The sequence below is a fragment of the Chironomus tepperi genome, unplaced genomic scaffold (genome assembly GCF_022539635.2).
Source record: "Chironomus tepperi strain 1889 unplaced genomic scaffold, CSIRO-AGI_Ctep_v1 contig_465, whole genome shotgun sequence".
NCBI lineage: Eukaryota > Metazoa > Arthropoda > Insecta > Diptera > Chironomidae > Chironomus > Chironomus tepperi.
Genome location: NW_027226587.1, coordinates 883,877 through 896,642, shown reverse-complemented (window position 1 = coordinate 896,642; position 12,766 = coordinate 883,877). Strand labels below are relative to the sequence as shown.

Sequence of the window (12,766 nt, the reverse complement as noted above, 5' to 3'; positions counted from 1 at the left end):
TGTTGAACGATTCCAGCTTCCGAGCGTGAATCTCATATCAATAAGTTAGGAGATCAATCTTAATCAATAGGCAACCTGGAAGGCACCCGGTATAGAAGAAGCCAAAATTGTGGGTCAAGCCGTACCGTACCGTGCATAGAGTTAGGTTTAACCGAATTGGGATTTCATGAGTCATGTGAGTCAGCCACCAAGTCATACAAAACTATATTCATCATCTACCTTACTTCATCATCTGCTGCTAAAAAAAGAATAATACACATCAATATCATCATCAACAGAACAACAAAACGCGACGAGAGAGAGAGAGAGTGAGAAAGTGAGAAAAACAAGAAGAATTCTTTTGAAATGACATTATTTTATTTTGGCTTCCGTTTTTACGGAATTTCCTGGATGTGACATTTGGAAAATATTTATGACATTTATCTTTCAACATAAATAGCGTCGGATTCAAAATGACTTTATATTTTCATCGTGAAATGATGATTCTCATTTTCATTTCTGTGCCTCATGTTGTGCGTATTTATTGACTATCTCTCGTCTCGTCTCATTTCATTTCATTAGCTTCGAAGCGAGTATGGCTTTACATTCAGTAGGATTATAAAGCTTAACTTGTATCATTTTTGGAGTAAAAAGGGAACTAATCATCATCCTTTGCCATCCATCTACGCTTTTGAATTATGGAAATGAAAAGAAAAATCAGGTTTTTAATTAACTAAGCACTTTTGGATACTGTGTGTGGGAGTCAATGACAGAGAGGCATATAAAATTTGATTAATTTGATTGTATTTTAATTGCACTAGTTTTTGAGAGATACCTGAGCAGCACATAAGTTAGTGTAATGCCATGAGCATTGTGTGAATTCTTGTCATATCGACACTGGTGAGATTCGAACCCATGCACTCACAAAACAGCGATTCAGATATTCGGTCTATTGTCTACCTACTCGGCCACAGTGGCCTTATTCTCGATCTGGCACATTCGCCTATATATTACTCGATATACCAGGTTCCACTCTGCTCAGACAGCACATACCTTAGGCTTGATATCCAGTAGAGGAACAATGAGTAACTTATGAATATTAAATGTATATGAAGGAACAGAAGCAGGAATGCCAATTGGATGTCAAAACAGAGAATTTATACAAGCTTTGTGATGTGGCCAGTAACAGAGTCAGATGGAAGGCCTTTTGTAATAACCTAGACCAAGTCGGAACATGGTTCCAGTAAGTAAGTAAGTATGACAGAAAAGAGTCAGTTCTTATACCTGTTTCATCCACTACCGAGATTCGAACCCATCATGTAGATTAACAATCGAATTTCTCAATCATTGAGCTACCCAAGGACGTAGCCAAAAAGGCAGGATACCGCCCATATTACCCTATCCACCTGCTAATGAATACACTCCTGCCTCTACCATCTTCAACTCAGTTCGTTGATTACGCAGCGTTGAATAGTCATTTAAAACCATGCAGCACCAATAAATCAATGCCAAATCCTTGTTTGTTAGGTGTCATAAGCTCTATATTAAGTTGTGCCTATCAGGAATTCAATTTGAATTAAATATTCTCATGTGATGAAATTCTAACGACTGTTAATTCCTATTGTTGTTTACATTTCGTCTATTTTTCTTTCGGCATTAAACATAATTGTAGGCTGTTTACGTGATGATTACAATATTGGATAAATTTGCAAGCCTTCAATGATTTTTAATGGATACTTATAGTTTTTGCAAGAGACTGAAGTGAATCAAGTCATTTTTTTCGCGGAAGTATGCTCTATACCAATGTGGTCCAAACAGTGTGACGCCGAATTTTTATGAAAATGGCATGAACTGTATGTCGTGTGCGATTTCGGTCAACGCTTACCACCACAGTGTGCAGTGGAGCAAATAAGTTATGCCAACACTACTGTATATCCTTTAAGTTTTTTTAGATATGGAAATATTGCAAATAACATTCAGGCCAATTCTAGAACATGTCATTTATCCCGAACAACACAGCGTGGTCACTGCTACGTATGCTTTCTCAAAATACCGGTCCAGATAAATTTTCGGGATCGGGATCGAAATCGGAATTGAAATTTTCGGGATTTCCCGGGATCCCGATCCCGATAGCGAGAAAGCATACTGCTAAGTTGTCGTATTAGCGGTATGATGCGAAGCTACCTTGACGGCACTATCTTGGCTGATTTTGACCCAAAAACCCTGTCACCTGTCACAGGAAAAAAACCGTACAATTTCTTGAAAACTTAACTGGTTTTGTAAGAAAAACCATACAAATTATCAAGAAATTGTACGGTTTTTACCTCTGACAGCTGCCTGTCTCTCAACACTGGTTCACCGCAATGTCCCGCTCGGGTCATCTCCTCGAAAAAGACATTTAATTTTGAATATTAATTTTTTTTGTGGAATCTTTGTCAGCTGTGCAGCACAAGTTTTTTTTTATCCTCCTACTATCATTTGACAACATTGCAGTTCTAGCTTCTTCTTCTTTTTTTCATTTGTACATTGCCCCGAGGATTTTTTAACATAAAATTATTTCACAGAAATAGCAATTTTCATATTACAAAGACTGGAATAATATTGCCATAACTTTTTCGCAGTTTTCAAATAAGCCAACAAAACTTTTTAACAAGCATGCCATGAACCATATGATATACGATGTAATGTAGCAAATGTAATATATAGAAATGAATGTATTATAATGTTGTAATGAGGATGAATAGACGGGGATAATAAATATATCTGTATGGAGCATGTTTTATTATGTATTAATTCAGTACTGGATTAGTTGTATGTTGTGGAACTTAAGCTTAATATTAATGAACTTTGGATGATTGTAATGAACTGTGACGTGTGTGAGGAAGTGGTTGTGGGTGATTTTTTTCTAAGGATAAATGCGTCAGGAATAAGGTTATTTAAATGTAGAACAGGAGTTGGGGTGCTGAAGAGTCAAAATTTACCTCTGATTCTTTTGGTTCTTCTATTTTATCTAGGAATATCCTAGGGGTGTATACAGGAGAGAAGGGCTACTATCAACATTTTCTTGGGGAACATCCTTACTCAGTACACCCAAAGCTAAAGCCATACGTAGCCCCAATGCGACCAATTGCATAGACACAGATATTTAAGGGGTAGGCTTTGGGATGGATGGACCGAAATTATTTGAAGAGTTTTGCCCAATTAGGGTAAAGGGTTGACACCAAAATCTCCTCACCCCTCTCTGGATACGCTTCCTGAGACTGGTTTCTCGGTTAACATCTACACCTGCTTACATATATCTAAAATACCTTAGATGCTAATATACGCTAATATACGCTTGGTACCTACCCTAAGCTAAATCCTTTATTTAAGGGTAAACTCTTCACTTTAGGGTCATCCTTTATTTTAGGGTAAACCCTTCACTTTAGAGTAAATCCTTCACTTTAGGGTAAACCCTTCACTTTACGGTAAATCCTTCACTTTAGGGTAAACCCTTCCCTTTAGGGTAGGTGTTGGAGTAGGGGTAAACGTAGGGTGAGGCGGAGAGTTAGGCGTAGTGAAAGGTGGAGGGGTAGGCGAAGGATAAAGTGGAGAGGTAAATGTAGGGTAAGGTGAAGGGGTAAGCGTAGGATTAAAATTAGGAGTAGGCTCATACTGAGAGACCTGTTACTGGTTAGGCGCTTCATTCATTAAAAATGGCATTTTAGACTACAGTTGTTTCAGACGATGATTGTTAAGGAAAAAGAAATTCAGGAAATTCAAGCTTAACAAAACTCAAGCCAACCCCTCTTTCTCCCTATACGTTATGTAATAACCGATCAACCCCCTCAAAAAAATTCCAAACTTTAAAAAAGTTCCAGCACTCCTGTCTATAGCGTTCATATTTAAAAAGTGATGTTGCTATAATGTAATCTGGTAATGTGGTATAATACATAATGTAATGAACTACATACCATACATAATGTTCAATGACATAAAATAAATTGCAGACACATCAGCATTAAAAATTATCCCTTAACAAAAGCACCACCAATCAAGTGGGGATTTTGAGTCAATTCATCCCTAATAGAGTGTTGTATCATCTCCTTAAAGCTTCTCTCCCCTATAGTAAGTACTCATCAATTTACAACCACGTCCATTCCTTGATCGTTTTTCACTTCCAATGAATCATTCTTCAGTTTGATTTATTAACAACACGTTGCCTTTATGCCTTCATCTCTCTTACTCAATGTACTTGCTGTGAAATTTTTTTACAGCTATAGTTTGAAAATGAAGGCATAAAAAATAAAATCAACTTTCACATAATCATTGGAGAGAAGTAATGTGTAATGTTGAATGATAAACCTATCAGGTATAACATCCAATAATAGCAACAACAACAAAATGGAATTTTATGGAAATAGATAATTCAATGAAGAGGAAAAGGTGGAAGTAGAAGAAGTATTTTATATCATTTCAAATAATTTTCTTTCAATTTATATAAATATTCAGCATTAAGACACGTAGCCTTCCTCATTGCAAAAAAGAGAGAAATTTTCTTGGTATTTCTTTCTCAAGTCATTGATAATAGCAATAGCAATAGAAACAGAATCAGAAGTGGGGGTGGGTAGGGAGAGTTGGGGTAGGTGGGAGAAGTGGAATAATTCAATGTAAAATGCTGAAGGTGTTCCTAATGCGATTAAATTTGTTTTATGTAGATGATATTGAAAAAACAACGAAAAAAACATTTTTAAATCCCTAAAAGAACGCGTTGAAAAATTTAAGGGGGAATGGATGGATAAGTCGCGATTTTCTATACTTGATTAAGGCGCATTTTTATCGGTTGAAATAACGAAGGAGGAATCGATTTAAAAGCGATTTTGAAAAAAAAAATGCGTGTCGTGTGGAATTGAAGAAGGGTTGATTACTATTTGATGATGAATTCATACATACTTTTTCATGTTGATGTGCTAGGCATCAATGGAATACATAAATACAGAGTTGATGTCTGTGAAATTGCTCTTAAAATTTTCATAGTCAGCCGTGAATTCACAATAATTTTGAGGGAAAGGGGACGGGGTTTGCAGATGGTAAAAGCTCAACGAGTAAACATTCTTCCGTAGGCTACAAAGGGAGGTCATGAACCGCGTCGTTGATGCATGCATATCCAAGTAGAATGGGTTTGAGGTAAAATACTTCCATCTTCTTCCTCGTTTTTACACAAAATTCTTAATTATTCAAGAGCTTTTTTTGGAATGAAAATCCAATCAATTACAGCTGCAAGTTACATTTTTCTTGGACACTAGTATACTTACTTACTTACTTTAACCATGCTCCGATGTGCAGCCTAGGTTTCTACAAAACGCCTTCCATCTGAGTTTATTGCTTGTACACGAGTATAGAGTGAGTTAATGGCTGGATTTTGATAGATTCGCAGTTTACAACAGATTCTAAATCTGGAAGCAATAAAGCTGTCTGTTCCTGCGATTATGAATGTAATCAAGCATGTAAGTAGATTCACCCAAAATACCCATTTACAGACATCTATTCCAACAACTCTGCCATTCATGTTTCAATATTATCAACTTTTTGTCTGCAACACCGATTCCCTTTGTTCACTCTATGTTCGTTAAAAATTTAAAATGTCTATGCTCTATTAAGGATATTCATATGAATTGTCAGCATGAGAATTTTTGTTATCAATAGAATTTTGTGTATCAATCCTCAATTGAGTCAATTTCGTTCTAAAGCATCAAATGCTTTTGTATACAATGTAAATTTTATTTTCTAAGAAGACTTCTTGTTATTAATATCATCATCACCTCATGTCTGATTTCCACACATGAGAAATTTATTGAGCATCTAATTTCCTAGAGTCAAGGAATAAATTGAAAGTTGGAAATATTTGGAAAGAGAGAGAATAGAGAGAAGAGAGAGAAGAGAGAGAAGAGAGAGGAGAAGAGAGAGAAGAGAGAGAAGAGAGAGAAGAGAGAGAAGAGAGAGAAGAGAGAGAAGAAAGAGGGGAGAGTCCTCCTAGAATCTAATTCTAATTGCTTGGTCAAAAATGCGCTTCTGGCCCTCGATCAGTATCAAAAGGCTATTTCAACAATTTATTCTCCAATTGCCGGCATTCAACCTTTGCAAATGAACATGTTGAATTCCTCAACAATGAACAACTTTGTGTGTCTACATTCGTTCAAAAAAATTCTGTTTTCATCACATAAATGTCAGCAGCATGTCATTGCTTTTCAATATTGCATCCAGAACTCTTTCAAGAAAGGCATATTGTGTATATATATTTCAGGATATTGTGAGTTCCTCTCATTAATTCCTCGAGTATTGTTGATCAAAAAAGACAATGAAATCATTTTTCCATAGACTAAACGCCAATAGCAAATATTCCAACGAAATGGAAAATAAAGCTAACGAAGGAAGCAGCAAGTAAAGAAAAAAAAATAAGCATAAACAAGAATAATTCAAAAGTAGTAGAAAATGCTGCATGAAAAGATAATTGTAAATTTTTAATGAGACATACATACATAACAGTTGAGTATACATAAAGGTCCTCGAATCTCTCTCTCTCCGCATATCCTCTCAACACAATACAAAAAAAATGTTTGATGTGTGTAGATGGAGGAGATGAGAATTCTTGTACCATCCACTTACACGTGAAAATGAAAGGGATGCTTTTGAGATTCCTTTTTTTTAACTTCCTTCATCTCCATTACATTACCATTCTTTAGACACATGTAGGAAGGATATAGAGTCAGAGAGGAGCACACACAAAATATATATATATATATATACATTTATGCATTCATATAATAAAGTGAAAAGGCTGCTCTGATCAAAAATTCATGACATCATTTTCCCGAGTAGTAGTTACGTTAATATGTTTTGTTGTTGTTGTTTTTCTTTATTTCCATACTTCCCAAAAATAGTCGTCCTCACTCACTCACGCTACGTGTCTCTCTCTTTCCATATTTTTTTCCCCCCAATTTTTTGGTTCATCATCATAGAGAAAAAAACGTGGATGAACACGGAAGTGTACATTTTTCCAAATATGTTTTCATTCCGCACTTCCAGTGTATCATCAAGTGCGCAGACTCGGAAAGCAAAAAAAAAACATTCATAAAGGAAGTATATGTATTGAAGACTGAAACTTTTGTCTGTCAGTATTTTCCTTAAAAGCTCCGAATACGGAAGGACAAAAGTTGAACTCCTATAAAGTATAAAATATATAAATTTTTATTCCCTTTTTTTATCTCATTTTAAATATAAAAGAAAGTTGACTTTTTTTTTTGTGTTGTTGCTGTAACAAGAATAAAGACGGAAGTTGACAAAATAAAAAAAAGTGAAAATATACAAAAGGAAGTGAAATTGTCTCGAGATTCTTGCTTATTTCAAAGTAAGATAAATTTTTTGCATTTTTATCAGATTTAAAGAAGAAGTAACAAAAAAAAAATAGGAAGTGATGTACACACAAATAAAAAGTGATGAGACAAAGAGTGGAATTGAGTGAGGAAAAATGAAAATTAAAAGGTACCGGAGTGCTGGTTAATAATTCATGAATAATATTTAGCTGCCTGCATGGAATGTACACATTAAAGAATGCAGGAATTGACCATGATTTTTTTTTTTGTGAATCTCCGGCATATACAACACACTTATAATGGATATAACTCAAAAAAAGGCTATTTTAGTTCCATGGGAAATTTGTTTCAATTCATGACTTCTTTTTAAGTGTTTTTATTGCCCTTTTTTTTCGCAGTGCCAATAATACAATAATAAAAGGATGCAAGAAATCGATATTCAAATCACAAGGCAATTCTCATTCATTCCTTTTTTTCTCAAAATGTATAAAAAAAAGTTGTAGTATTTTTTTTCTTCCTTCTTATGTCCTTTTCTCACACACTCTCTCTCTATGTTCTGCTATGCTGTATATTATAAAGTAGACAGACGACTCTATACATATCAATGCAAGAGTTTCCTTTCTTTATTCCATCGGTTTTTTTTGTGTGTTTTCCTCTCTCTATCTCACTTACTCTCTCTCTCGTTCCTTCTCTCTCGGCTCGGTCGTCGCATTGAAAAATCAGGAAATGCATCGCAGAAAATTTTTTCCCTATCTTATGATTGTATTAGTGCGAAAAATACATTTTCATTTCCGTATAGAATGAAGGAAAAATATACAATATATACTATATACTAAAAAAGGCACTGTGCATGGCTGTTTCAACAACAGTAGCATAGCAATTGAACCTTTGTTCTCTCGGTACTGTCTGTATTCAGCCATTGCTATCCTTTTTTTTGTGTGTCGAGTGAAGTTTTTCCCTTAATTTCATTTTCGGCGATGAAGTCGGCGTGGTGTTAAAGGTACCGTACCGAAATTACTACGAGAGGAAGTAAAAGGTAAAAGAAGGTCTCGAAAATGACAAGGAAGTGCTGTGTGCCTCTTTTTTTGAAAGTTTTTTAATTAATGTCTGGATAATTTTCTGTGTGGTTTGGGGATTAAAAAAAGCACAACAAATAAAGGAACTGAGACAAATTTTTGTGTGTGTACAGTGAAAACTCTGTGGTACGAGAACCTTGAAATAATTTGCATTTACGGACAAAAAAAATTGTAAATGAAAACAAAACAAAAAAAAAAGCCACTGCTGTGCATGATTGTTTCAATAACAGCAGTGAATGTACAAAGACATTGAAATAGCAGCGACAAACGAGGAATTGAATATTTTTTTTTTATATAGAGACACCGACCGAGAATGAAGGAATTTCGTTATGGAAATGAAAGTTTGACTTGTTTTGCAAATTGTGGATGACAAGTTAGATTAACAGTTTTAATTTAATGTGAATGGAAAGCATTTTTCCTTTGTCTGGGATGAAAGAGGAGTCGGGATGTAGCAACAACAACAAATATTACAACCGCATGTAATTTTATATTTTTGTGATGAAGATGTGGCTGTATACAGTAATTTTTTTCTCTCCTTTTTTTCTGTGGAACTATGACAGCTGCACATTTTTATACAGTCTAGAATTTTCAATTAAAAATTTTTAAACAAAGTTGTGAAGCTTTTTGATTATATTTAATTAGTTACTTAATCAGTGAGTTGTAGTGGGTTGGTGGTGGAGTGGTTAAGTATTTTGGTGTTTAATTATTGCAACACTAGACCAACCCTACAATCGATTTGGCAGGAGAATTTGTTCACTTGTCCTTTTTTGAATCAAATGGAGTGAAAATGAGGCTCGCAGCCTTCGTTTGAAGAGTTCAGACAGGAAAGCCATCAAAAAAGTGCTACTGATCCTACTACAAACTGGTCTATTTAGTGCAGAGGTCTGGCAAACCCTCACTCGCTAAGCAAGTACTTACTTACTTCCTTAGCTGGAGTGCACGGGGCCCATTGCCGCGTTTAAAGAACGTCTGTAGACAGCTCCATATTTCGATAACTTCTGTCAATTTGGGATATTGAGATCTCTAGCGTCCTTATCAGCACAGCCAATCCAGGACATTTTCGGTCTTTCTCCTTGCTAAATAAGTATTAGCCATGAATCGCACTAGTGCAGCTCTGGATTAAAGCAGTCAGTATAGCTGAAGATTTTTTACTGTATACATGTTGCTTTGTGGAGCTTACGTTACCGTACATGAAGGATCTGTCACATTCCTTACTTACTTACTTCACTGGCTTAGCGTATCAAACATAATTCATGACCTCATAGTTTCATCAACTATTTCGTATTAATTCTCTGTCTGGAACAATCTGGAAGCTGTTTGACTTTGTTCTTTGGATTTATACATCAATCTCCCTGGGAGTATCTAGAAGGGATTTCGAAGTTGTCTTCTTTGAGCAAAATTCTTCATCTTTTTAGGGATGATGAGGAAAGAACTTAAAATTGGGAAAATTATTGCATTTCGTACAAAACATCCTTGCTTGTCAAATAATCACCCATGGGGTCGTGATCTTATCAAAATTCTTGTTTCAATGAGGAACCTTAACTGTCAGAATTTTCCGTTCGGTTCTGAAAATTCGCTATTTGCATAAAGGGCCGTTTACTTATTACGTTCACTTTTTAGATGGATAAGAGAGGTCTACGATTTTGTAACAGTCTAAAACGAGGGGAGAGAGGGGGTCTTGAAATTCATTTTTTTGAGGAACTTATTAAGTGAATTAAGAAACTTATTAATGGCCTAAGCGAACGACCTAAATCCGCGCGGTAGTAATTTAGAATTCATTGTCAATTGTTAGTCTAATTATATGAGTGGTTGCTTGTCAAACTTAATTTCCGAAGGGAAACCATAACTATAATTGCAACCCGAACAACATAACGTATTCGCTAGGGAACTTCTTCATCAAACATGCTTTATTAATGGCAAAACCAAAGTTATCCTGACGGCATCATTTTAGCTAATATCAGTCCATTTTCACGGGGAAAATGCTGTTCTTTGCATTGTGCTGCTTGGGATACCTCTCTACATTTTATTGATAGAGTGACAAATGTACAAACTTCTAGTAAATAGTGGTATGAATCCCAAGAAACGTGCTAAATAAGAAAATATTCAATGGAATTCATGAAAAAGTTTGTCGGGTTTTCTTTTTCCTTCATAACTATTCAAAGTCATTCATGTTATTAAAAATGCTATGTTTTTATCAGGAACACAAAACTTTCCATTTTTTTTTTCAAAATTTTTGTGAAAATTTAAAAGTTTTTCATCTAAAACTTATCATAATGGTTGTCGTCTGTAGTAATAAATTGACTGTGCAGTTGTATATAGCATAGCAAGTTCCTTTGTTATAAAGTTTAATTTGCGATCAATAGCAAGTTTAAACTTGCTCATGTAAACTTCCTTTAACAAGTGGGTTAGTAAATGTTTGACTTTCATGTTTGTTGTCAAAAAAGAACTTGTCAACTTCAGTAAAGTTCGATTAATTATTAAAAAAAAGCAGAAGAGCCTTTTTTGGAAGGGAGTGAATGACAAACTCATCAAGTGCCAAACGACAAACCCTTTTTGACAAATAAAAAAAGGACGTAATCCATTGAATGTTTGATGTTTATCGAATGCCTTTGATTGCGTTTGTTGTCAAGACAACAAGTTTGTTGTTGTTCCCAGGTGATACTTTTCATGTCTTTTTATGAGCTCTTGTGGAAGCATAAATTCTTGAATTCTGTTATGGAAGAGGAAGTAAGTTGAATATTTTAAGACGATCAAAACTATTTCTAAGCATTAAATTTATTTTAAATGACGTTCGTTCCTTTTTGTGACATTTTTACGAATGTTGGGGACAAGATCCTACATGTGTAGAACAGAGTGGCAATACAGGCATTAGTAACAGGCAAAAACCGCAGTTTTTCTTACAAAACCATACAAATTATCAAATTTTTCCTTCAAAACCATACAAATTATCAAGAAATTGAACGGTTTTTGCCTGTCACAAGTGCCTGTTTTGCAACTCTGGTGTAGCATGAGACAATTTTAAAGCCTTAAATGTATCACTCAATTTTAAAGAATCTGTAGAAGAAGATGAAGTCATTTACAATAAAATGGGGTAAAAAATTACTCAAAAAGACTTCCAACCCGCTTAAGAATTTCATGAATGTGGAAAAATGTGAAACGCGCAAGCATAAAATTTTAATGTATGGTCGTTTAAAGGAGGGAAAATGAATTGATTCAACTGTAATTAGGACAATATGTAATTAGTAAAAAAAGTTTTTTCGGGACTTCTTTTTTGCTTTAATGCAAGAAGGGGGTGTGAAAATTATAAATTTTAAATTAATTGAAATTTTGTCTCCTTTTGTATTCATTTATGTAGGATAATCTTTTGTATTGGATGTAGAAACAGGGTGGAAAAAATAATGAGGGGGAGATTGACTTCCTTGCTTCTTATTTGTATTGAAAATACACATTATTTGGGAACAAAAAATCAAAGGTATCTAAACGTAATTATATGCTCAATTTGGCCGTTCGATAGGAATTGAACCTTTGCATTCCATAAGAATGATTGCCGTACATTATTTTCATTCGCATGTCCTGTGTCTTCTTGCAAATATTGTGTAATTGGTTGATGGTTAAAAGGCAATATGCTTAGTCACAATTCGTATGCTCAATGTTTCAATTTTATCAGATGGTAGCTTAATCGTGTAGTCTTTGCAAAGGAGACCCATACGTGGCCAAGTAAGAATTTTCTAAAAATTTAATGTCTTGGTCTCGGTCTCGGTCTAGTTTCAGGTTTCGGACTTAAAAATGTGTCAAAACCTAGACTCAATAACTCGAGTTGACTTCGAGCTCAGGGAAATTCAAGTGCCAAAGACTACAGTACGCAAACTGAGCTTCATGCCCTGACAAACAATGGGCATCTTCACCTAAATGAGCGTGCTCATAAGTGCACTTGTTGAATATATTCCAACATCCTCAATTTTGTGAGCATATTCATGAAATTACTCTTTGTCTGTTCGGGATGAAAGCTTAAATCGGTGAAATAAACAAAGCTTCCAAATTGACATGACCTAGGATTATATCAAGGGATTTTAAGCACGTAAAGGCAATCATTTTAGCCACAGATTCCAATTTATCTGACATAAACAAAACTGATAAGCTTAATATTTCCATAAAATTCAAAAAATTCAGCTATCGTTGATATCTAGTCACCTTCTTTTCCCGATAATAATCAAATTAATCATATTTGTTGATACTTCATTCCTATTCATATTTCATCAGGACATAACTTTATCCATTCACATGATTAATTTTCAAACTTTCTTTTATCCATAAATCTACAATCCGGACATCACAAACTATTTAATAACAATATCAGAT

At 34.8% G+C, this 12,766-nt stretch overlaps 1 protein-coding gene across 4 annotated transcripts in view; it reads left to right on the top strand.

The window, feature by feature from the left end:
• Positions 1-7,237: 7,237 nt before the first annotated feature.
• The window catches only part of LOC139099244 (protein O-mannosyl-transferase TMTC1-like), a 61,846-nt gene continuing 56,317 nt past the window's right edge, over positions 7,238-12,766 (top strand). For 2 of the 4 annotated variants that reach the window (XM_070651658.1, XM_070651654.1), the window contains exon 1: positions 7,238-7,366. The gene's annotated coding sequence lies outside the window, so the exon portion shown is untranslated. Of the gene's footprint in view, positions 7,367-8,252; positions 8,368-8,804; positions 8,887-12,766 lie in introns of those variants that run through there. The other 2 variants (XM_070651655.1, XM_070651657.1) reach the window with 2 other exon arrangements.